This window comes from Thamnophis sirtalis, unplaced genomic scaffold (assembly GCF_051295495.1).
Source record: "Thamnophis sirtalis isolate CommonGarterSnake01/CBP01778 unplaced genomic scaffold, rThaSir2_p1.2 scaffold_4, whole genome shotgun sequence".
Lineage (NCBI taxonomy): Eukaryota > Metazoa > Chordata > Lepidosauria > Squamata > Natricidae > Thamnophis > Thamnophis sirtalis.
In genome coordinates this window covers 67,522,960-67,546,550 of record NW_028261384.1, presented here as the reverse complement: position 1 = coordinate 67,546,550, position 23,591 = coordinate 67,522,960, and the positions used below count along the sequence as shown (strand labels likewise).

Genomic DNA, 23,591 nt, shown 5'->3' with positions numbered 1-23,591 from the left:
AAGCAAATACTAGGATGGCTGAATGGAATCCTGTCAATTAAACTATGCCTTAAGCCGGAAACTTTCTTATTAGGGATAATAGATCAAAAAATTTGCAAATCTGACCAATACCTCCTAGTCCATATTCTGACAGCGTCAAGGATTGTTTACGCACAGTGCTGGAAGAGTGAAAATGCCCCCACCAACACTATGGTGATGAATAAAATTTTAGAACTAGCAGAAATGAACAGACTGACGATGCGAATTAATGACAAAGAAGACACAGACTTTTATACAGTCTGGGAGAAGCTATACAAATGGCTTGATGAGTCAGTGAAGACCTAGACATAAAAAGAGATAGCTGACTAACCTAATACGATTAAACCAATAACTCAAATGAACAATATACAACAACTGAGAGATAAACGAAAGGAGAAATGTATCAGGGGCGAGAACCCACCGTCGAGCAATTTTGTTACGCTACAATGTTGGGAAAACTTTAAAAAGCTGATAGGAAATCCGCTATAATTACCTGCATGAAATTAGCGATTAAACTTCATTTTAGATGAGGCGAGAGGACTTACAATCCTTGCCTCTTCAAGCAAGGAAAGGAAAAGAGAACCAGGTTGTCCTCAGCAGAGGAAAATATGCAAATGTAACAAAGGTTAGAAGGGAGGGAGGGAGGACAGTAGGGAAGTCAGGATGGAGAGGAGAAAGGAGAGGAATAGGAAAGGCAGAAGAAGGGGGGAAGGATAAAGAGGAGGAAGAGAAAGAAGAGAAGGGAAAGAAGGTGGGAAGAAAGAAGGAGAGAAGAAAGAGAAGAAACTGGGGGAGGAAGGAGGGAGGGAAGAGAAGAGGGTAGTAAAGAGGGAAAGAGGGAGGGAAAGAAAGAGAGATGGAGAGTTGAAAGGAAGGAAGGAAGGAGGGAGGAAAGGAGGGAGATTAAGAGAAAAGGAAGGAGGAGGGAAAGAGGCAGGGAAGGAGGAAAGGTATGTGAGAAGGAGGGGGGGACCGAGGGAGGGAAAGGAGGGGGAAGGAAAGGAGGAAAGGAGAAAAGAAAGGAGGGAAGGCAGGGGAGAAGGAAGTAAGGGGTGGAGGGAAGAAAAGGGTATGGAAAAGAAGAAATGAGGGAAGAAAAGAGGGAGGGAAAGATACCTAACCTTTGATGTTTATAATGATTTGATAGTATGGGAATATCTCGAAATGTAGTTGTATTGTTTTTTACAAGTTATGGATGTTGTATTTTCTTTTTACCAATAAAATCTTTAAAAAAAAAAAAAAAAGAAATATATACCGTATTTTTCGGAGTATAAGACACACCTTTTTTCCTCAAAAAGAGGTTGAAAATCTGGGTGCAACTTATATACCAAATAAAGCATTTTTTGTCTCCTGAAGCCCTGCCCCTTCACCAAAATGGCTGTGCATACCTTTATAGAGGCTTTCAGATAGCTCCTGGGAGCTGGGGAGGGCAGAAATGAGAAAAAAAGGAGCTGTTTTTTGCCCCTCCAGCCCCCAGCAGCACTCTATAAGTCTCCATAAGGCTATGCATGCATTTTTTTTTGACAAAAAACGGGCCCATTTCATGAAAAACGGGCCTTTTTTGCTCGTTTTTGCCCCCTCCCAGGAGCACTCTACAAGCTCCCCCAAGGCTATTCATGCCTTTTTTTGAAGAAAAAAATTGGGCCCATTTTCATGAAAAACAGGCCATTTTTGGGAGGTTTGCAGAGTGCAAAAACTTTTTTTCCCCTTTGGAAAGCTCTTTAACTGATTGATGAGAATTACATTGATCAAGTGCTGTGCCAGCAGAAACAGCTACCCCCCTCTCTATATATTTATATTTATATTTATATTTATATTTATATTTATATTTATATTTATATTTATATTTATATTTATATTTATATTTATATTTATATTTATATTTATATTTATATTTATATTTATATTTATATTTATATTTATATTTATATTTATATTTATATTTATTTATATTTATATTTATATTTATATTTATATTTATATCTATATCTATATCTATATCTATATCTATATCTATATCTATATCCATATCCATATCCATATCCATATCCATATCCATATCCATATCCATATCCATATCCATATCCATCCATCCATCCATCCATCCATCATATATAATATATATATATATATATATATGTGTGTGTGTGTGTGTGTGTGTGTGTGTGTGTGTGTGTGTGTATATATATATGTGTGTGTGTGTGTGTGTGTGTGTGTGTATACACACATATACATACATACCTACACACACTCTCCCTCCCTCCTGTATTTCTCTCTCTCTCTATCCCTTTATCTACCTACCTATCTATCTACCTACCTACTCTTTCCCTACCTATTGTATTTCTCTCTCTATCCATTTACCTACCTATCTACCTACACACACACACACACACACACACTCCCTGCCTACTTAATGTATTTCTCTCTCTCTCCCTCTCTCCCTCCCTACTCTCTCCCTCTCCCTCCCTATCTACTGTATTTCTATCCCTCTACCTACCTACCTACCTACCTACCTACCTACCTACCTACCTACCTACCTACCTACCTACCTACCTTCTCTCTCTCTCTATACTTGCCTACTGTATTTCTCTCTCTTTCTCTTCCTGTCTACCCCCATATCTACATACCTACTTTTTAAAAAATTTGCCTCTTCAAAACCTTGGTGGGTCTTATACTCTGAAAAATACGGTAAGTTAGTTGAAAGCAATAACTATGACTAATGCTGTTAATTTTATTTGCATTAGAATGTATGACACCCAGGTGCCACATTGTTTATATGTTGATATGTTTGTAAAAAATAAAAAACTTAAAAACAAACAGAGATAAACAATATTTGCATACCATTCAGAAGAGACAATGAAAAGATTAAAAAGGAAGCAAAAGGAAAGACCAAAATAGCTCCTCACTAGCAACAACTTAGATAAGCAGAGATTAATACCAGAATTAGTACTAAACCAAACATGCAGTAAACAATATCCAGTCAAGGAACTACCAACTCAGACAAACAATCAAACAGTAAAAAATAGCTTAATCAAAGAACTACCAAGAAGAAAATAACACTATCACCAAAATTGACAGCATTAGTCACTTTATAAACAGATACAGTGATGGGATTATTTTTTTTGGTGGTCATGTGACTAGGTGGGTGTGGCTTGGTGATCATGTGACTGGGTGGGTGTGACTTGGTGGTCAAGTGGCTTGGTGGTCATATGACTTGTTGGGCTTGACTGGGAGGTCATGTGATTGGGTGGGGGTGGCCAACTTGACATCACTCACATCGAGGTGCCTTGCCTGGCCTCTCCTTGTCTCAAAGGCCTCAATTTCGTCTATTTATTTACTACTACTGAACAACCAAATACACTATTTAATCCTATGTATAAGGATTGCCTTTCCTAATTTAAGAAAGTGAAGACTCTTGAAATGAAGTATTTCAAAAGGAAGCTTTTATTAAGTGAAAACAATAAGTTCAAAGCAATGTCTGAATCCCTTTAGGCAAGGCAAGTAGAATTAAAGCAGTAGAGACCCCTTCCATTAATCAGAAAGCAGCTTTTATCCGATACACAAGTGTGAAGGTGGTTCCTTTATCAGCTGCCCTGAGAACCAGATAAGCATACATTCCCATGGCTATCTCCATTAGACATTTAAGTGAACCATCCCACATGGCCATCATAAATATTCCCCAAAAGATGAGGAGATCTCAAGGCACTTTGGCATCAGGAAACAAGTTGTAAAATATCAGTTGTCACAGGCACTACTAATAAATAGAATCCAAGCCCTCCCCCCATCTCCCAATTAAATGGCAGTATCACTTTAGGGATCTGACGCCATATACATATGCCATATGTGCACATACATATTACATAGAATAGAGCAAGGATGGCGAACCTATGGCACACGTGGTACGCAGAGCCATTTGTCAGGGCACGCGAGGGGTTGCCCTGTCAACCTTTTATTGAGGACATTTTTCGCCCTTCCCAGGCTCCAGAGGCTTTATAGAAGCCCGGGGAAGGCAAAAACAGCCTCCCTGCCCACCGGAGGCCCTCCAGAGGCTTTAGGAGCTTCCCTGAAGCCTCTGGAGCGAAAAAACCAGCCCTATGGGCAAACCAGAAGTTCAGGAACAGACTTCTGCTTTGCTTGTAAGGCCAATTTTAGCTCTCCGGAGGCTTCAGGGACCTTCCGGAGGCTTCCCTGAAGGCTCTGGAGGGCAAAAAACAACCCTGCAAGCAAACGGGAAGTCACTTCCGGTTTGTCCATAGAGCTGGTTTTTTAATGGGGGAAAAGCACTGGTCATGCGCGCATGTGCGCTGGGGTCATGCATTGAATTATGGGTGTGGCACACCTGTGCACGACTCCCCTGCACTCCCCCCGCTTTTGGCACATGAGCCAAAAAAGATTTGCCATCAGTGGTATAGAGTGTGTATAGGCATACAAAAAGATACATATCTACTATATATACTGTATGTGTATGTACACACACACACACACACACACCTTTTCTAAAACCTATCTTACTGCATTTGGAAAAACACACTGAGTCCACTTTCTGCCACACATTTAACTATAACCTGTACATTAGAACATTACACATACCTTCAGATGTTCTTTCCTAGTCTGCACATGACTGTTAGAGTCAGGAGATGTCATGGATTGAGTAAAATGTGGTGAAACTCACTTAACAACGCTCTTGCTTAGCAACCAAAATGTTGGCCTCAATTGTGGTCATAAGTCAAGGACTATCTCTGTCCTCCTCTACATGGCAGCCTTGTCCTAGTGAACTCCTTCTCCTTTCTCGCAATTTTCCTCTCTGTTAGAGACACCAAAATAATCCAGATGATATAAGGTTTCCTGCTGGAGCAGGGGGTTGGACTAGATGGCCTCCAAGGTACCTTTCAGCCATAGATTGCTGTGATGTTTCAAAGCATCTTTTAAGCCATCTCTAGTATCAGGGTTTCATTCTTCTCCTTCTCTCTCTCTCCCTCCTCTCTCTCTCTCTCTCTCTCTCTCTCTCCATCCATCCATGTATCACCCAGCAAATGGGAGGGAGAAGGTGAAGGTGGCAGCATTTACTTTACTTTATTCTTATTGTACGTATACACACAGTTTATACATACAACAAAATTCACACAACACCCAGAGTCCAGGCCCAACACACATAACAATCCCCAAACACACCCCAACCCACCAAAAAAATCCCTGCCCCGAAACCACCCAAGCATCCACACAACAGATCAAGTGGTAGTGTCCAATAGCTCATTGATATTGACCCTTTAGTTCATTGTTGAATGCAATTGCTCTGGGATAAAAGCTATTCAGAAGACGTGTTGTCCTAGTTTTAATTGTTCTATATCTTCGGCCAGAAGGCAACAGTCTAAAAAGGTTGTAAACAGGATGGGAAGAGTCTCTGAGTATGTTATGCAACCTTCTCAAACAGCGAGATGCAAAAATGTCATCCAGGGCTGATAGCTGGAGCTCGGTGATATTCTGGGCAGTTTTAATGATTCTCTGTAGAGCATTTTTGTCTGCTGCAGAGCTGCTCCTATACCATGCAAGAATGCTTTATGTCAGGACACTCTCAATAGTGCTGTGATAGTAGGACAGAAGTAGATGCTGAGATAGATTTATCTTCCTTAGCATTCTCAGGAAGTACAGCCTCTTCTGTGCCTTCTTCACAAGCATGCTAGCATTCATGGTCCATAACATAGCACTATAATGGATTTCTTCAGGCAGGTAGGGATAGAGTACTGCAACAGGGGTAGATTGAAAATATCCATGAACACTCCAGCTAGCTCTGCAGCACAATCCCTAATAACCCTTTCCATGATTGTAGCAGGCCCAGCTGCCTTCCAGATGTTAACATCCTGGAAAGTGTATCTCACATCAGAGATCTGCAGTAGAAGTGGTTGCCTATCGATGGTAAGTGTTAGTAGTGTACTATCAGTGGTAGATGATGGAATAATGGTCATTCCTGTTTCTACCTCAAAATGGCTGAAGAATTGATATAGCTGTTCCACCAAAGAGTCATTACTGCTGGACAAACTATTTTTATTGCTCTGCCCTGTGATTTGTCGCAGATTTTGCCATACCAGATGAGAGTCCTAGTTCTCAAAAAGATGTTCAATTCTCTGTCTGTACGTAGTTTTAGTATTCCTGATACCCTTTTTCAATTTAGCTCTTGCCTCGCTATACTGTAGCGCATCACCAGAGTGGAAAGTAGAATTTCTAGCTCTTAATAAAAGGCACACTTCTCTATTTATCCAGGGCATGCTGTTAGAGAACACCCATACCTGTCTGTTGGTAGTGACAACATCAATGCAGCTGTTGCTATAAATCTTGAAGTTGCTCTGATGCACCTTCTGTAAGGTGACCAGACGTCCCACATTGGTGGGACAGGCACGCTTTTTCATAATTTTCCCCGCGTCCCGGGCCGTTCTCAAAAGATCCCGCTTTTTAATTTTGGCGCCTTCTTCGATCGCTCGCTCCCTGACCCATCCGCTGCCGCTCACATAGGCGGGGTAGCGTAGCGAGTGAGCAGGCAGATGGCGGTGGGATCGCCGCCCGGGAGCCGCCAGAAGCCTTCCTGCCCAACACCTACTCTCCCCGGACTTGTTTTGATGAGCGCGGGGCGACTGATGGTAGTTTGCACTGGCCACGCCCGCTCAAACTATCATCAGTTGCCCCGTGTTATAATCTGGCCACCTTACTCTATGCTCACTTTTATTCTGGGGAAAAAAACCCCGAGCCTCCGCCATTGTCCAATCCTCGCGTTTCCTGGCAAGAAATCCATCCCCCATTGTGACGAGGTACGCCGGCTGTCTATTGGTTAAGGGCCCTGTCCTTCTCCCATGTCTCTTGCTGGTAGAGCCGGGTTAGCGGGGTCGCGGATGGAGAGGCGCTTTCTGCCAGGTGAGGACCTGGGTTGGGGAGAACCGTCGTCTTCTTCCCCCCGTTCGCTTTGCTCAACGGCTCCTGGGGACTTGGGCGGAGGGCTAGTGGCATTCTTCCTGCTGTTTCGTCCTGCCGCTTGCCTAGTTTCTTTAATCTGAGGGGAACTGAGGTAGGCTTTTTTTAAAAATTAAAGGTGCACCGCCCAGTCCTCCCTTTTTTTTCTGGCGGTCATGAGATTCACAGGCGGGCAGAATGAGGAACCTTGCTCACTTCCCTGGACTCGCAACAAGCTTTTTAAATGAGAAAGAAGAAAAAATATTTCGCTTAGCTGGGAGATGGTGGGGAGACTCGCGGAGCCTAACACTCACTTGTGTGATGACAAACAAACACACTGCAAAAGGAAAGAGAAACCTTTAATGCTGCCGCTTCCCCGAAGCCTCTCCCACCTGGCTCTTTAGCCTTCAAGCGCCCCTTTTACTTTCCTTCCTCACGCGAGGTTATTCGTGTCTGTGTGGATGCACCATCATTGACTTTGGTCGTTTTTACCTCTCTTTCCGTGCTTCCTTTTTCTTCATCCTTTAAAAAAAAAAAGATTAAAACCCTATACAGGAATAGCTGGCTAACTGGTCTCCACCTAGGTATTTCTATTTAATGTTTGGTTTAATTATACTCGGTGGAAATAGTCGCAACCCTCTTTTAATTTGAAACTGGTTCCACTTGCGTGACTACACTCTTGCTGGGTGAATAAAATGTTGTCTAAGACCTTTTGGAGAACAACAACCTTGAGAATTGAGACCTTATAAAGTCCTTCTTCACACGCTTTTCCCTCCCAACCGCACCCCTCTCGCGTTCTTCGGCCCGCTGGACCAATGGGGGCCCGGGGTAGGCGGAGCCCAGCGAGCCTCCTGGGCCGAGAAATTGGAAGGAGCGAAGTTGCGAATGCTCCAAGGAGTGAGTAAAGCGCTGCGCTCGGAGAAAGTAGCGGCACATGATTGGAGCGGGAAGAAGGGGTGAGTTGGGGCATCCTTGGCATCCCCTGGGTGATCTCTGGGCCCCCGGATTCCCCATCTCCTCTCCTATGGGGAGACGTGCATCATAATGTTGTAAGCCGCCCAGAGTTACCTGTGTGTGAGGTGGGCTGCCCTATGCATTTGCGTGTGTGCGCTGGAGAGAGAGTGAAAAAGAGAGGGAGAAATAATTAGATTAATTAGATAGATCAGTGTTTCTCCACCTTGGAGACTTGAAAGTGTGTAGACTTCAACTCCCAGAAAGGGAGTTGGAAGAAAGGGAGAAAGGAGGAGAGAATGAAAGGAAGATGGTGGAAAGAAGAAAGAGGTAAGGAGAGGAGGATGGAAAGGAGAGAAAGAGGAGGAGAGAGGGTAGAAAGGGGAAGAGGAAGAGCAGGAGTAGGAGAAAGGTACGGGAAGAAGGAAGGGGAAGGAGAGGAGAAAGGAGGAAAGTAGAGAAGGGAGGGAGAAAGGAAAGGGAAAGGAAAGGAAGATGGAAGGGAGAGAAAAGGAAGGAGAGAGGGTAGGAAGGGAAAGAGGAAGAGTAGGAATAAAGGAGAGGTAAGGGAAGAAGGAAGGGGAAGGAGAGGAGGAAGGAAGGAAGTAGAGAAGGGAGAGAGGGTGAAAAGAAAGAGGTAAGGAGAGGAGGATGGAAAGGAGAGAAAGAGGAGGAGAGAGGGTAGGAAGGGGATGAGGAAGAGCAGGAGTAGGAGAAAGGTACAGGAAGAAGGAAGGGAAAGGAGAGCAGGAAGGAAGAAAGTAGAGAAGGGAGGAAGGGAGAAAAGAAAGAGAAAATAAGGTGGTGTTATAACAGAGGAAGGGATGGTAAACAAAGCAACCCAAACTGTATATTATAACCTATTAAATGAAATAATAAATGTATAAGAATGATAAATGATAAAACACGTAACCAAACGACATGCTATATGTGATGATGGGTTTTTTCTTTTTGTTTTGTTTTTTGTTTTTTTTAAATTGTTGTGGGTATGTGTCGTCTATGTAACAAAAAAAACTTATTTTAAAAAAAGGTGGAGAAACACTGAGATAGATGATAATGAGATGAGAGAGGGAGAGGGAGAGGGAGAGCATAACTAGATAGACAGATAGGCAGGCAGATAGACAGATGGATAGAGAGAAAGAGAGAGAGATAGGTCGGCAGGCAGATAGATGGATGGAGAAAGAGAGGGGGAAAGAGGGAGAGGGATACCATAACTAGATAGGCAGGCAGATAGACAGATGGATGGATGGATAGAGAGAGAGAGGATGTGTACAATGAAGGTGACCAGACATCCCTAGCGAGGCCGTGCACTGGCCACGGCCTAGCTCCCCCCCCCCCCGGTCAATGGTGTCCCTCTTTACCAATCTGAAAATCTGGTCACCTTAACCTTCTGGCCACACTTGTATTTCTCTAATCGATGGTCTAATTCTGTTGACAAGAGGTCTGTATGATTCCTGTGTGTTGCTGCTCTTGTTAGCTCCACAGACAATGTTAGCAGCCACACTGCCCCCTTCTTCCTCTCCCTCCCAGCTGCTGGTGATTGCATGTGAAGAAGGGAATGGCAGCCTTTAGCAAAGGAATAAAAACTGATTTTACTGCTTCTCCTTGGCTAATGCCCAGCAAAGGATAATTTGCTCTGCCGCGAACGGGCAGAGACGGGCAATGAGGAGAGTGCATGAGTGATGATCGTGTGCCAATAAAATCTTCCCTTCCCCTGTGGAAAGATTGGGACCTTTTTAGGTTGGGTGGACAGGGAGGGACGGGGCCAGCCAGAATTTTTACTACCAGTTCTCTTGAACCATCCTGAACTGGCTGAATCCCACCACTGAACAGACAACAAACTCCAGTCCCTTCTAACTAGTTGGATAACAAAATGTCTGCAAGAAAACAAGAATTCCAAAATCAAAGTTTCTATAGTATTATCTTTCCAAAGAATTAATACAAATTCAGATGTGCCAAGAAGAAATGGGAATCATAGGAAAATTGCAAGATAATGCATTGTTTAATAATTTCTTCATTACTTTTTTTCTCTAGATGCCTTCTGATAACAATTTGTTTTGCTGAGTTCAAGATTACATTTGCTGGATAAAAACTGTAGAAGGTATTAGCAAAAATGGGCCCATGGGAAATAAGCAAGCAATCCCTTTCTCTATTCAATGTTTCCTTTGCAGTTCCTGTTCTGAAAGTCAGTCTGGATTTGTTGAGAACAAGTCTTAGCATGTTGTCAGAAACCTGTGAACATAATATATTTTGGCTTCAGCATTTTTTAAAAAAAATACATACAATTTTCAAAGTACAAAATTAATTAAGCATGTGAAAAATGGAATATCTGGTTGATAGGTTGATATTTGGGTTGAATAGCATAGTCAAAGAGTTTTCACCCATGGTTCCTCATCAAACTGGAAAGAATTATCAAGTATTACAGGATTAAATCCTGTATCTATTACTGTTCAATATTTTTATTAATGACTTTGTCTAACTGCTGAACACAATGCTTATCAAATATGCAGATGATGCAGAATTGGACAATAAGATAAGTAGGCAGGCAGGCAGGCAACAGACAGACAGGCAGATAATATTCTAAATTCAGGAACAATGTTCAATGCAATCCTAAAAAACTAAAAAAAACCTCAGTTGAAAATAACAGAATCAAATTTAATAGAGAGAGCTATGAAGTTCTTTACTTAACAAAGATCAACCAAATATACACATTTAATGTTGAAGACACCTAATTTGAAAATAGTATGCATGTTAAGAATGTTGGAACATTTTAAAATACATCTGTTGTAATGTCACCTAATGTCACACAATTCATCACTATGTTTGAGACATAAAACAGCAGCTCAATCTCAAAAAGGATCTTCTTAACTGAGACAGGGACCTAAGCACATAGCTGAAAAAGTTCACCCCATCCCACCTCTTTTAAAGAGAAAAAGCACTATTCTGTTCTAGAAAAATCAAGAGATCTGGAAGAGAAGGAGCAAGAAGTACAAATGAAGTACCGTATTTTCACGACCAAAAGCCGCACCGGATTATAAGCCGCAGTATCAATTAACGTTAATTTTTCAAACTTTTTCCACATATAAAGCGCACCGGGTTATAAGCCGCACATTTCCCGACGCTTCTGGACATCTGTTGCAGTCGCGAGGAGCGGCATGAGGGTTCTTGGCGCTCCGGGGGGCGCCGAGGGTGGCTGGGAGGGGCGCGCGGCTTGGTTTCTCCTCCCTGGACGTCGCAGCGGCGGCCCCGGGCGCACCGATCTCTGTGTTTTTCGCATCGGGGCATGCTCTTGCAGCGCGCCCCGATGCGAAAGGCACTGGGATCGGTGAGTTTGGGGCTGCTGCTGCGGCGTCCAGGGAGGGGAGGCCGGGCCGCGCGCTTCTCCCAGCTGCTTTCGGTGTTTCCTGGAGCGCCGGGAGCCTTCGTGCCGCTCCTTGCGACTGCAACAGATGTCCAGAAGCGGCTTTTGGGGCTGGTGGGGATTGGATTTCCGGCTCGGTGGCCCCTGTCGCTTCTGGACGTCTGTTGCGGTTGTGGGGAGCCGAGGAGAGTGTGGAGGGGAGCGTGCGACGGTTCTTGGCGCTCCGGGAGGCGGGAGAGGCGCGCGGTTTGATTTCTCCTCCCTGGACGTCGCGGCGGCGGCCCCGGGCGCACCGATCTCTGTGTTTTTCGCATCGGGGCGTGCTGCAAGAGCATGCCCCGATGCGAAGGGCGCGGGGATCGGTGCGCTTGGGGCTGCTGCTGCGGCGTCCAGGGAGGAGAGGCCGGGCCGCGCGCCTCTCCCGCTTCCCAGAGCGCCGGGGGCCGTCGCGCGCTCTTCTCCGCGCTCTCCTCGGCTCCTCACAGCTGCGGTGGACGTCCAGAGGCGACAGGGGCTGTCGAGCTGGGGGTCCGGTCCCCATTGGCCCCAGGGGCCGCTTCTGGACATCTGTTGCAGTCGCGAGGAGCAAAGCAGCTGGGAGATCTTTTTCCACATATAAAGCGCACCGGGTTATAAGCCGCACTGCCGATTTTGGATCAAATTTTAGGATTTTCAGTGCGGCTTATGGTCGTGAAAATACGGTACTGCCTTGGAATTTGATTTTTGATTTGTCTAGTTGTGTTGAGCTTTATATTTGACTGTAATATTTATGCTTTTTATATGTTTTCAGTACATTCTGTGTTCTTTTGCAATTTAAAAGCGCCTTAATGCAAGGTTCCTTATCTTCTGATCTATTCAAAACCATGTATACTCCTTTATCTTCTTTACTTTCAGGGATCATTTTTCAATCACTTTCACTAAGACAGGAAGAGGGGGTGGGGGACAAGTTGGTAGTGTAATATGGTTGCAAAAAACAATAATGCAATGTCAGTAGTTTGCCACTTCAGTCATAGTTTCCATGTTATGGAAATTAATAATGTCATTATTCTCTTTGACATTGGCCAAAGGTGGCTATAGAGTAAATCAGTCATGACTGCCATAAGGGTCAAGTTGAAGCACTATCTGTTTCTTATGTGTTGCCATCTTTACTTTTTAAAAACTATATAGGATAAACTATATTCTGTGGATATGCCTACCTCCAGCATAATTGTTCTGACTATTTTTGGAGCTTCATCCTTGAAGAAGGTTTCAGAAATTTAGAATAAATGCAAAGAATATCAATGAGGATAAGTAAGCAGATTAAACTAGGCTGCAGAGTTCATTGGAGTTAGACAACTAATACATTTAAATAAATACCTAAACAAAATGCTCCCCATTTTGCTCGTCCCCATCACCACAGTCTCTTTGCAGCTTCCACAGATATTCCTTTCAACCTACCACCTTATCTTTCCAATGTCTTCCTGCTACCATTGCCAGATTTTTCAGCTGGCCCATCCATCTTCAATAATATGTTTTGCTTAACAGTGTATATATAACATACTATAGTATGTTTTACTTAATTTGTCGTGGAATGACAAAAGATGGGATATCCTTTGGGAAAAAAATTAAGAGCACGTTCATGTGACCAGGGCTGAACCAGCTATATAACCTATAAAAAAAGAGGAAGTTCAAACCATTTAGAGAGCACCAAGTTGGAGAAGACAAGTTTATATTTTTTACTGCTAAACATTTGACACTCAGAAATAATCCTCTCCTTCAAAACTAAATGCTTGGCTTTCATCACCATTTCCTTCATACCAGGAGGAGGGTGAGATTCTCAGTCTCAGCCTGATTTCATAGCTCTCAACTGAAATGAAATACAGTGTCCAGGGATAAAGCCCATCTTCTGTAAACACCCTGAGGAAATGGTTTCAATGTTAGCTCAGTTTGTAACCACACTGGGAAAATTTGTTTTTACATCAAGCAGATGAATGATTTCTCAGTTTGGGGGAGGAAAATCTATGACTAATGCTTAAAATAGAAAACTGCCTTGGTGAATGTTCCAATCAAGGATACTGATGTTGAAATACATATTTGTGTTTCTGCTTTGGCCACAGTGATTGGTGGATTTCCTTTAGTCTCCCATCCTTCAGCCACAATAATATGTGTCAGTCAGGTTCTCTTCTATGGACATTTATTTTGAGAACTGGCAAAAAAAAAAAAAAAAAAACCCCACTTGTGAACTGTGCTTGAAGGGAAACTTGACCAAACTATTATTAATGATATCTAATTAAAAGAGAATAAGAAATGGTCCACCTTTCACTACCTACAAAACAAAACAAAAGTTACACTAAAGGAAAAGACTTTCATAGCAGGATGTTTAGTACCATAGCAGGATGTTTAAGAGCCAAGGTGGCGCAGTGGTTAAATGCAGCACTGCAGGCTACTGCTAGATCAGCAGGTCAGCGGTTCAAATCTCACCGGCTCAGGGTTGACTCAGCCTTCCATCCTTCCGAGGTGGGTAAAATGAGGACCCAGATTGTTGGGGGCAATATGCTGACTCTCTGTAAACCGCTTAGAGAGGCCTGAAAGGCCTATGAAGCGGTATATAAGTCTACTGCTATTGCTATTGCTATTACCAAAAAGTAATCAAAGGCAAAGGGTGGAATCTGTGAGAAGGGACTTCTAGAGCAAATTCCAGAAGTGTCAGGTGCTGCTTCATTTAATAATCAGGAAAGAAACCACTCAACTCCATTTGTTAGAAATTAAGTGTACTTTTACTAATTACAAATGAATAGTAGCAAAGCTAAGCTGAGTCTATTTAATTAGGCGCGAAAGCAAAGAATATCATGTACAGTTCAATCCCCTCCCCTTGGCACCCCAGTCCATAGTCCAATTATAATTCACCCAACTGTCAGGTGGGAGATATCTTCAAAAAACATCACCAGGGTGGAATGCTGGACAGTTAACCTTGGCGGGAAGCTCCCTTCCTCCATATGCGCAATGAGATGATCAGACCAGTGCCTAGAATCTTCCTCCAGCACATAATGATTCTCCTCCCAAATACCATGCCCCCCTCCCCGTTTCAATGGCAGCCGAAGCAGCAGCAAAGCAGAGGCTGACATCTGACCCTCCTCCAGAAAAGGGCGGTCAGACCTGCAGAAACGAAAAGAACACAAACAAACAGACAGACAACAAGAAACAAAAGAGAGAAAGGGGAAGGGAGAGAGAAAAAAACAAAAAGGAAAATTAGCAGACTGTCTAAGAATCAGGGCTTGTCAGGATAGGCAGAGTAGAACTTGCGGAGCAGATGAGGAGCTTGAACATGGGATTTTTCAACCCATTCAGCGTGAGATGGGGGAAAATGCTTCCAAGCCACCAGGTACTGGACACGGTTCCGCCGCTTACGAGAGTCCAAAATCTCACGCATCTCGAAATGCTGCTCACCCTCTATCAAAAGTGGGTGGAGGAGGAAGAGATGCTCTCAAGGAAGACGTGAGCTGAGGCTTCAGGAGATTAACATGAAAAACAGGATAAACCCGGTTGAGGTGTTTAGGTAACTGGAGACGGACGGAGACAGGGTTGATGATCTTGACAATTGGAAATGGGCCAACATACTTGGGGCCCAACTTCTTCGACTTCTGAGTCATTTGAAGAAACCTAGTGGATAAATAAACTTGATCACCAACTTTATATTCATGGGGTTTAGTCCGTTTCTTATCAGCCTGTTTCTTATGAGTGCGGTGCGCAGCATCCAGAGTCCGGAGTGCCAAAGGCCATATGTCTCGAAGGCGATCACTCCACTCGGACAGCGAAGACACTTGTGGCTGCTCGCGGGGAATCTCAGGAATGGGCCCAAAATCCTGGCCATACACCACATGAAAAGGGGTAAAGCCAGTGCTGCTGTGCACGGAATTGTTGTAAGCCACCTCAGCATGAGGCAACAATTGCACCCAATCATCTTGTTGGTAGTTGATGAAACAACGTAAATATTGCTCCAGCACAGAATTAGTCCTCTCACAGGCCCCATTAGTTTGAGGGTGGTGGGAAGAGCTTAAACCCCTGGGCGGAGCCAATCCGCTTCAGGAATTCTTTCCAGAATAGGAAGGTGAACTGAACACCCCTGTCCAAAATGATGTGGTCGGGTACCCCATGTAAACGATATATGTGAGATGAACATCTTAGCAAGAGATTTAGCGGAAGGGATCATGGAGCAAGGAATGAAATGAACTTGCTTGGAGAATAAGTCAGTAACGACCCAGATTACTGTGTTTCCTTGACTTTCTGGAAATTCAACAATGAAATCCATGGAGATCTCCTTCCACGGGGCTACTGGGTGAGCCACCACCTGGAGCAACCCCTGGGGCTTACCCGGAGGGGGTTTAGCTGCGGCACAAATGGGACAACTAGCTACATAAGCCTCAATGTCTTTTTTCAGTGAGGGCCACCAAAATTGCCTCTTAACGAGGCGCAGGGTCTTGACGAACCCAAAGTCTCCAGCCATCCGGGAATCATGAGCCCATTGAAGTACAATGGTCCTAATGGACACAGGGATGTATAACTTTGCTCCAATCCAAGCCAATCCATCTTTTATAGTGCATTCATCCATGGGTTGCTGGAACCAGTCATCCTCAGTAAGGGCTTTTTTTAGGCTAGAGAGAAAGTCTTCAGTGACTTCCAATTTAGAAGTTGTTTGACTTCTAGTAACAACAGGAGCATCTGTTTAGGAGAAAGTTTTCTGGGGGTTCTCAATGCCTCCAAGTTCTTGTGGTCAGTCTACACCTCGGAAGGGTGCTTGGCGCCCTCTAGAAAATGGTGTCAGGTTGATAAAGCCCAACGAACAGCAAAAGCCTCCTTCTCCCAAATAGCCCAACGTCTTTCCGTGTCGGTCAGTTTGCGAGAGGTGCAAGCGCAGGGTTGCAATTTACCTTGGCTATTTGCTTGAAGTAGCACAGCTCCCACTGCTATATCACTGGCGTCAGCCTGGACCACAAAAGGCGCATCCATATCTGGGTGCTTGAGGACCAGTTCCTTCTCAAAGAGGCGTTTCAACTTCTCGAAAGCAGCTTGACAGTACATAATCCAGTCCAATGGTTTGCTAGGTTTAGACTTAGCCCCTCCTTTTGATTTAAGGAGGATAGTTATAGGGAGAGCTATATTAGCGAATAAACTGACGATAGAAGTTAGCAAATCCCAAAAATCTCTGTAATTGCTTACGTGTACGTTTACTTCATTCTCTTGAAGTAAAACAGCACCAACTGCCACATCACTGGCATTGGGCTGAATTACAAATGGTCTTGGTGTTTTAACACAGGTTCAGCCAAAAAGAGTCTTTTCAGTTTCTCAAATACTGTTTGGCTGATAGTCCACTTCAGTGGTTGGCTAGGATTCAGTTTATCTCCTCCCTTGATTTTTAACAGATTTGTAATTGGCAATACTATTTGGGCAAAAGAGGGGACAAACTTCCGATAAAAATTAGTGAACCCCAGGAAGCTCTGCAATTGCTTGAGAGTGGTGGGGGTTTCCCACTTGAGGACTGCTCTGACTTTTGTGAGGTTCATTTCTATCCCCGGTGAAAGGTTTGATACCCTAGGTAATCTATTTTATCTTTGGTAAAATTCACATTTGTAGAGTTTGGCAAATAAGCTGCCCTTGGTTTCTTCAAGACCTTCTGCACCAACTTAACATGTTGAGTCTTAGTTTCAGTAGAAATAAATATATCATCGAGATAAACCAAAACTTCACTTCCTTATACAAGTGTTCATGCAGCACTTCATTAATTAGCTGTATAAAAACAGCAGGAGCCCCTTGATGCTCAACAGCAAAACCTTGAACTGAAAATATTCAATAGACAATTAAATGTTGTTTTCCATTCATCCTCCTCCCAGATCTGGATCCAGTAATAATCCTCTCTTAAGTCTAGTTTGGAAAAAATTTCTCCCTTTTGCCACATGGGACAGCATGTCCTTCATTAGGGATAGGGAATAGAGATTTTTCTTGCAAATTGTGTTTAAATGTCTATAATTCATACACATAATCGCAATGAGCCATCCTTCTTCTCCTGGAACAGGACTGGGGCGGCCACCTTGGGTCTCACTGGTTTGATGAACCCACGCTTGAAGTTTTTGTTTATAAAAATGCAACCAGTTCTCAGGGAATAATAGCATAAAGTTTCGGCTTAGATAGTTTGGCCCCTGGTAAAATCTCGATGGCACATGGGTGAGAAGTTCATCTGAGGCTGCTTCACTAAAAACATCCATAAAATCTCAGTATTCTCTGGAAATGCCCAGGCGGGGTCCATTGGCTGTAGTCACAGCTAACTCCTCAATCTGCGGTACTCCAGTCTGGTGGGCTTCCGGATTAATTCATTATTAGAGTATTGGAGGGTCCCCTCCATCCAGTCCACCCTTGGGTTTCACTTCTTTAACCAAGTCAGTCCCAGAACTAGGGGCCAGTCCATCCCTGGTGTCACAATGAAAGCAATGGTTTTGGAATGATTTGCCATAGTTAGTTCAAGTGGTTTAGTGGCAAACATGACTTGAACATGCCCCACAATGGACCCATCAATTTGGCAGAACAAGACTGGAGTTTTTAGTAGCCTTAGTTGAATCCCAGTTCCCCAACCACAGTCGGGTTTATTAGGTTTCTCATTCACCCCAAATCCAGTAATGCTTTAAGTCTCATTTTTCTTTCCATTAATTGAATAAACAGTTCTATAGGAGTTGTAAGGGGTTCAACAAACCCACTTACCAAAGTCATAGTCACTCTGTTACTCGATGATCGGGTTCCTCCACCAGAGGGGTTGGAGTTCCTCACACCATAATTAATTTGAGCAGGAACTCAACAACTGCATGAGTCTTTAGGGGGGTGTCTCCAGAATGTGGTGGTGGCTTTGAGGGTTTCCCTCCAACCTGCTTCTCTCCTTTCTGGGTGGGCATCCTTGCATGGCACTTGGCTACGTAGTCGACTTCCCTCTCTCAATCGAAGCAGGTGGCTGAGCATGGCAGGGCAGAGCGAGGTTTGGTTCCCTCCCCTTTCCCTTCTTTTGGGGATCTCTTCCAGGACCAACTAGAGTGGTATTGGTTTTGAGTTTGCTTGATTTCAGCTTCTTCAGCCAAGACACACCAGCCATGCATACAGACTGGGGCTCCACAGGCAACACAGGTATTATACAGGTCATTCTTTAAGCCATCTTTGAACCAACTATGAGTATTTCCTCTGGTCAATCTATGTGGCAAGTCAGTTCACAAACTCTTTGATGTACTTGGCGACTGGATGGTGCCCCTGTCTGATGTGCCTTATACAGTCTGGCAAAGGTTTTGTATGTCCTAGTAAGCAATACAGTGTTACCAGAGAAGAAACTTTGCAAAATTAGGTTAACAACTCTGAATGCCTTTTTGGCAATGCTGTTACAGTGAGCTCTGGGGCTTAGATTGTTTGAAATGAGTACTCCTAGGTCCTTGACAGAGTGAGGGTCATCTACAAGGTGGTATCCGTCCAGCTTGTATTTTGTGTTCTGATTTTTATTGCCAATGTGTAGGATAGAGCATTTATTAGTTGAAATTTAAAGTTGCCAATTGTGCGACCATTCTGACACATTGTCAAGGTTGCTATGTAGGGGAGCACCATTGTCAGTAGTGTTAAATAATTTTAGATCATCAGCGAAGAGAACACAGCTGTTTTTAATATGATTGCATTGGTTGTTGATGTAAAGCAGAAAGAGTGTAGGTTCTAAAACGCTGCCTTGGGGGACACCTCTGTTAACTGGTGGAGGATTTGATAGGGCCCTCCCTATTTTGACTATTTGTTGCCTTTTTAAAGATAGGTATGACCGTGGCTAATGACCACAAGTCGGGCAAGGAGCTGGTTCTGAAGGATACCTCATAGATTGTGCATCAAAGTACAGCTAGGGCAGTGGCAAGCTTTTTTGAGAAGTAGGCACATAATCCATCAGGGCCAATAGGTAGGGATGGCTTTAGGTTACATAGTGCTGTTTCAACGTTATCTAATGTAAAATCAATATGTACTAAATCAATACAATTTGTTATGGTACAACTAGGAAATGGAGGGCAGCAGTCATTGCTGTCAACAAAGACTGAACTGAAGAACGTATTGAAGAGATTAGTCATAAAAGCTTCATTGTTACAATCTTCCCCTTTAGGCCATTTTAGGAGTGGGATAGTTTTCAAGTCTTTAAGTTAGGGTTTATTGATGCTTATAGATTAATGACTCTATTGACTTCAAACAAAAAAGTGTTATAATGGTCTTCTGCAGTATTACAACCTGTGAACAGAAGGTGTCAATCAAGAGATGCAAGGTTGGCAGCTATAGTTGGCTTTTTAAAAATTATACTTTGGAGTCCCAACATTATGACCCTCTTTCCGGGGACATAAATTGAGATAAAAATCAATCATGTTGTGATCACTATTGGAAAAAAAGTTCTTTAAGTTATAGACCATAAATTGAGTTTAAGCTGTTGTAGAAGGTGAGATCTAAGCAATTGTTGAGCCTAGTGTTGTTCATTACCAACTGCTCCAGCCCCAGAGTCATGACAGCATTGTACAGGGTTGCATATATAGGTTCGGTTGTACATTCGTTTAGGGTCCAATTAATAAAAGGCAAATTGCGATCATCAAGAAAGATAAGGGGATGTGGGCAGGAAGCTTCCCATGTTAGTAGCATAATTAGCTTGTTCGTATGACCAAGGTCATAATCAGGGGCTCTATAACAATAGCAAGAAATGAACTGTGGTATTTAGGCCCAGTTTACAGACAATGGTCTCAGGAAGAGCAAACTCATGTGTAACATTAATCTTTTTCAGACCTAGGGATTTTTTAAATAGAAAATAGCAAAACCAGCCCCTCTATGGTTTTCACGGTCAGATCAGAAAACCTGATAGTCACTTACTATAAAAAGGGAGTTTGAAAAGGATACATTCAACTACGTCTGAATAATAATGTTGATTCATTCAACATTAACTTTACTGTTATCACACCATAAGTAGCCATGCCATCCAAATCTTAATTCATGGCCCACTAATTCAAGTAACCTCTTATTCTGAAGGCTCAGGTCAAACAGTATGCATCAAAATGCAATTTCATATCTTGTAAACCAAATCCTCTGTCAGATCCCTAAAAGTGATACTGCCATTCAATTGGAGTCGATTTATTAGCAGTTCCTGTGACAACTGATATTTTACAACTGGTTTCCTGGCTCCAAAGTGCCTTGAGATTTCCCTCATCTTTTGGGGGAATGTTTATGATAGCCATGTGGGATGTTTCACTTTAACGTCTAACGAAAGATAGCCATGGGAATGTATGTTTATTCGGTTCTCAGGGCAATTGGCAAAGGAAACATCTTCACCAGTGACGTGCGGTGAGCTTCATGGCAGGTGAGGCAAATGCGAAAGCCCCGCTGAAGCCCCGGCGCCGCATCCGCCATAGAGCGGGACTGGGACCCGCTCTATGGCGGATGCGGCACCAGGACTTTAAAGCCTGCCGCTGGGGCCCTGCCACCACTTTAAAGCCCGGGTGGCAGGGCTTTAAAGTGGCGGCAGGGCCCCGGCGGTGTCCGCCATAGGGCAGCCCCGACCGTTGTTAGTAGCCACGTAGTAGCCTTCCATGCCTGCCGACTTCACCTGATGCCCAGAAAGTGCTTGCAGGCAGGCAGGCAGGCAGGTAGGCAGGAGCTCAATAGCTTAACATTGGACTAACAGCTGCAGATAAAAAGGACACGTTGGGGATTCAATGAACGCCCTCGGAAGGGAAGGCGAAGGGGGGGTTATGTGTTCAGGATTTGGCTGGGTCTCCGTTGAACGAAACCGCAAGCTCCTTTTAAAGCAAGGTCGGGGGAGGGGGCAGAGGGGCGAGCCAGTCAGCACTGCAGTGGAGCTATGCAGGAGCCTAGCAAAGAGGGAAGCCATGATGGCTGTCCCTAGCTCAGCAGGTTCCTCGCTGGCTCACCTCTCTGTGCCCCCTCCAAGCCTCTGTTTGTGGCCAGCATCCCCCACCCCCCCACTCCTACCCCTCATTTGGTAAAGGCACTGAAGCCTTTGATCTGCTTGCTGACACCCCCCCTGACTCGATTGCGATTGCTCCACTCAGGTGAGAGCAAAGGATGAGGAAGGCAGGGAGGATGCCCGGGGGCGCCTCTGGTTTTGCAAAAGGAAAAGGCAGGAGAACTGCAGCCCTTACCTTCCACTGCCATTCTCTCAGAGCTCGCTTAGTGCATGAATAATTTGCCTGCCCAGAGATGCTTCTCCTCCTCCTCCTCCTCCTCCTCCTCCTCCTCCTTCTCCTCCTCCTCCTCCTCCTTCCTTCTGCCCTTCTTCCCCCACCTCCTTCTTTCCTTCCTTCTCTTTCTTCTCCCTTCACGGTTTTCTCTCTCTTGCCCATCTGCAACCGAGAAGTTCAACCTGCAGCGAGGAAGGCTTTAGCTCGCTTTCCCTCTGCAGCCTGGGAAATGGAGTCTCTGCCCTCCCTGCTCAAGCGGCGCAAGGCATGATTTGCTGCTCCCAGATCAGGAGGCGGGAGAATCACGTGCCTCTTTTGCATACGGAATTTTTCACTTTTTAACCCTTGCTTAACTCTTAAAAGGCGAAAAATTCCTTATGCAAAGGAGGCCCATAGTTCTCCCGCCTCCCCCTACAGTTAACACTAAGCAGGCTCAAAGTCACTGTGACTTGGAGTCTGGCAGCAACTACCTTGGCCTTTTTAATTATTTTAAAAATTGTTTCCTTTTCCTCATGAGACTGGTGAGGTCCCACCTCCCCTGCCTCCAGTGATTGCACATCCCTGATCTTCACACTTGTGTATTGACTAAAATCTGTATTCTAAATAATGGGAGGGGTCTCTACTGCTTAATTCTATGCACATTGCCTAAGGGGTTTCAGACATTGCTTTGGATTTAATGGTTTCCATTGTACTTAATAAAAGGTTCCTTTTGAAATACTCTGTTTCAAGAGTCTTCACTTTCTTAAGCTAGGAGAGGAACTCTTACATAAAGCAACATCTCTGCAAAACAGTCAGCCTGGAGAAGCCATTTTTGCTCTACTGAGGGGACCCTGCAAACCATGTCTGAGCACAATAGTGAGCAGAGTGAAGCTAAATGCTAGAGTAAGATGTCAACCCCTCCTCAACCAGAGGCCTGATCCATGTACCATGTTGGAGAGGATAAGGTGAACCTGGAGGACCCCCAAAGCCCCACTAGTCAATTGACATTGGAACGAAAGACAGCTGGGGTGGGAGGACCAGAGGAATCACCCTCGTCTGGGGTAATCAAAAACCGGGGTGGAAATTGGAGCTAGAAGCCCCCTCTGACCAGGAAGAACTAAACAAAGCCTCGTTCTTCAACTGAAGAGACATATAACCAGTTGGTTCTGGTGGATAAACCAGAATGGCAGCAAAGAAACATTGGAAGGGCATCAACAATGGATGATGCCAAGGGGTTACCCCCATACTCATTTGGAAGCAACCCAGAGGATGAACCACTGGTAAGCAAACCAATTAAACTGATTACCCTTCTGCTAAGAATGTTTATCCCCAACTGGGAGAGGGGGATAAAAGTCTCCGCTTTAGTGGACTCAGGGTGAACCTGCTGTTTGATTAGCCCAACCCTGGTAAGAAAGTTGAGGATTAATGTAAGGAAGCTGAAAAGCCCCATAGCTTTTTGCCAACTAGATGGGTTAATAGCAGTGGGGGGGGGGAGCCAGCTTCTTTTGCCACTGAGACTCTACAGATAGGCATTTGGAGCCACAAAGAAATACTTACATTTATAGTGGCATCTGGCATGGAATGGCCGCTAGTTTTGGGCCTTGAATGGCTGACAAAATGGAACACCAAAATTAATTGGAAGTGCACCATAAAAGTTCAGATTTATGAACCGAGGTGGCGCAGTGATTAGGGTGCAGTACTGCAGGCCACTTCAGCTGACTGTTATCTGCAGTTCAGCGGTTCTAATCTCACCAGCTCAAGGTTGACTCAGCCTTCCATCCTTCCGAGGTAGGTGAAATGAGGACCCAGACTGTGGGGGCGATATGCTGACTCTGTAAACCGCTTAGAGAGGGCTGAAAGTGGTATATAAGTCTAACTGCTATTGCTATAGATGCATGTGACTTTTGCTGAGAATCCATACAAAGAAACTGGGGGGGGGGCAGAACACCAAGAAATAGCAATGCCTGCTTATACTATGTCAACCCAGGGCATACCCAAAGAATACAAAGACTTGGCTGAGGTTTTTAGTGAAAAAGCTTCTGATGAGACCCCCCCCCACCGCTCCACTGGCTATGTGATAGAAATCCTACCCAGTGCCAAACTCCCTAAATCCAAGATGTATAGCATGTCTC

General features: G+C 44.2%; 1 protein-coding gene across 2 annotated transcripts in view; it reads left to right on the top strand.

The window, feature by feature from the left end:
- HERPUD2 (HERPUD family member 2) overlaps window positions 1-23,591 on the top strand; it is a 249,514-nt gene that overhangs the window by 61,982 nt on the left and 163,941 nt on the right. The gene's annotated exons all lie outside the window — the stretch shown is intronic.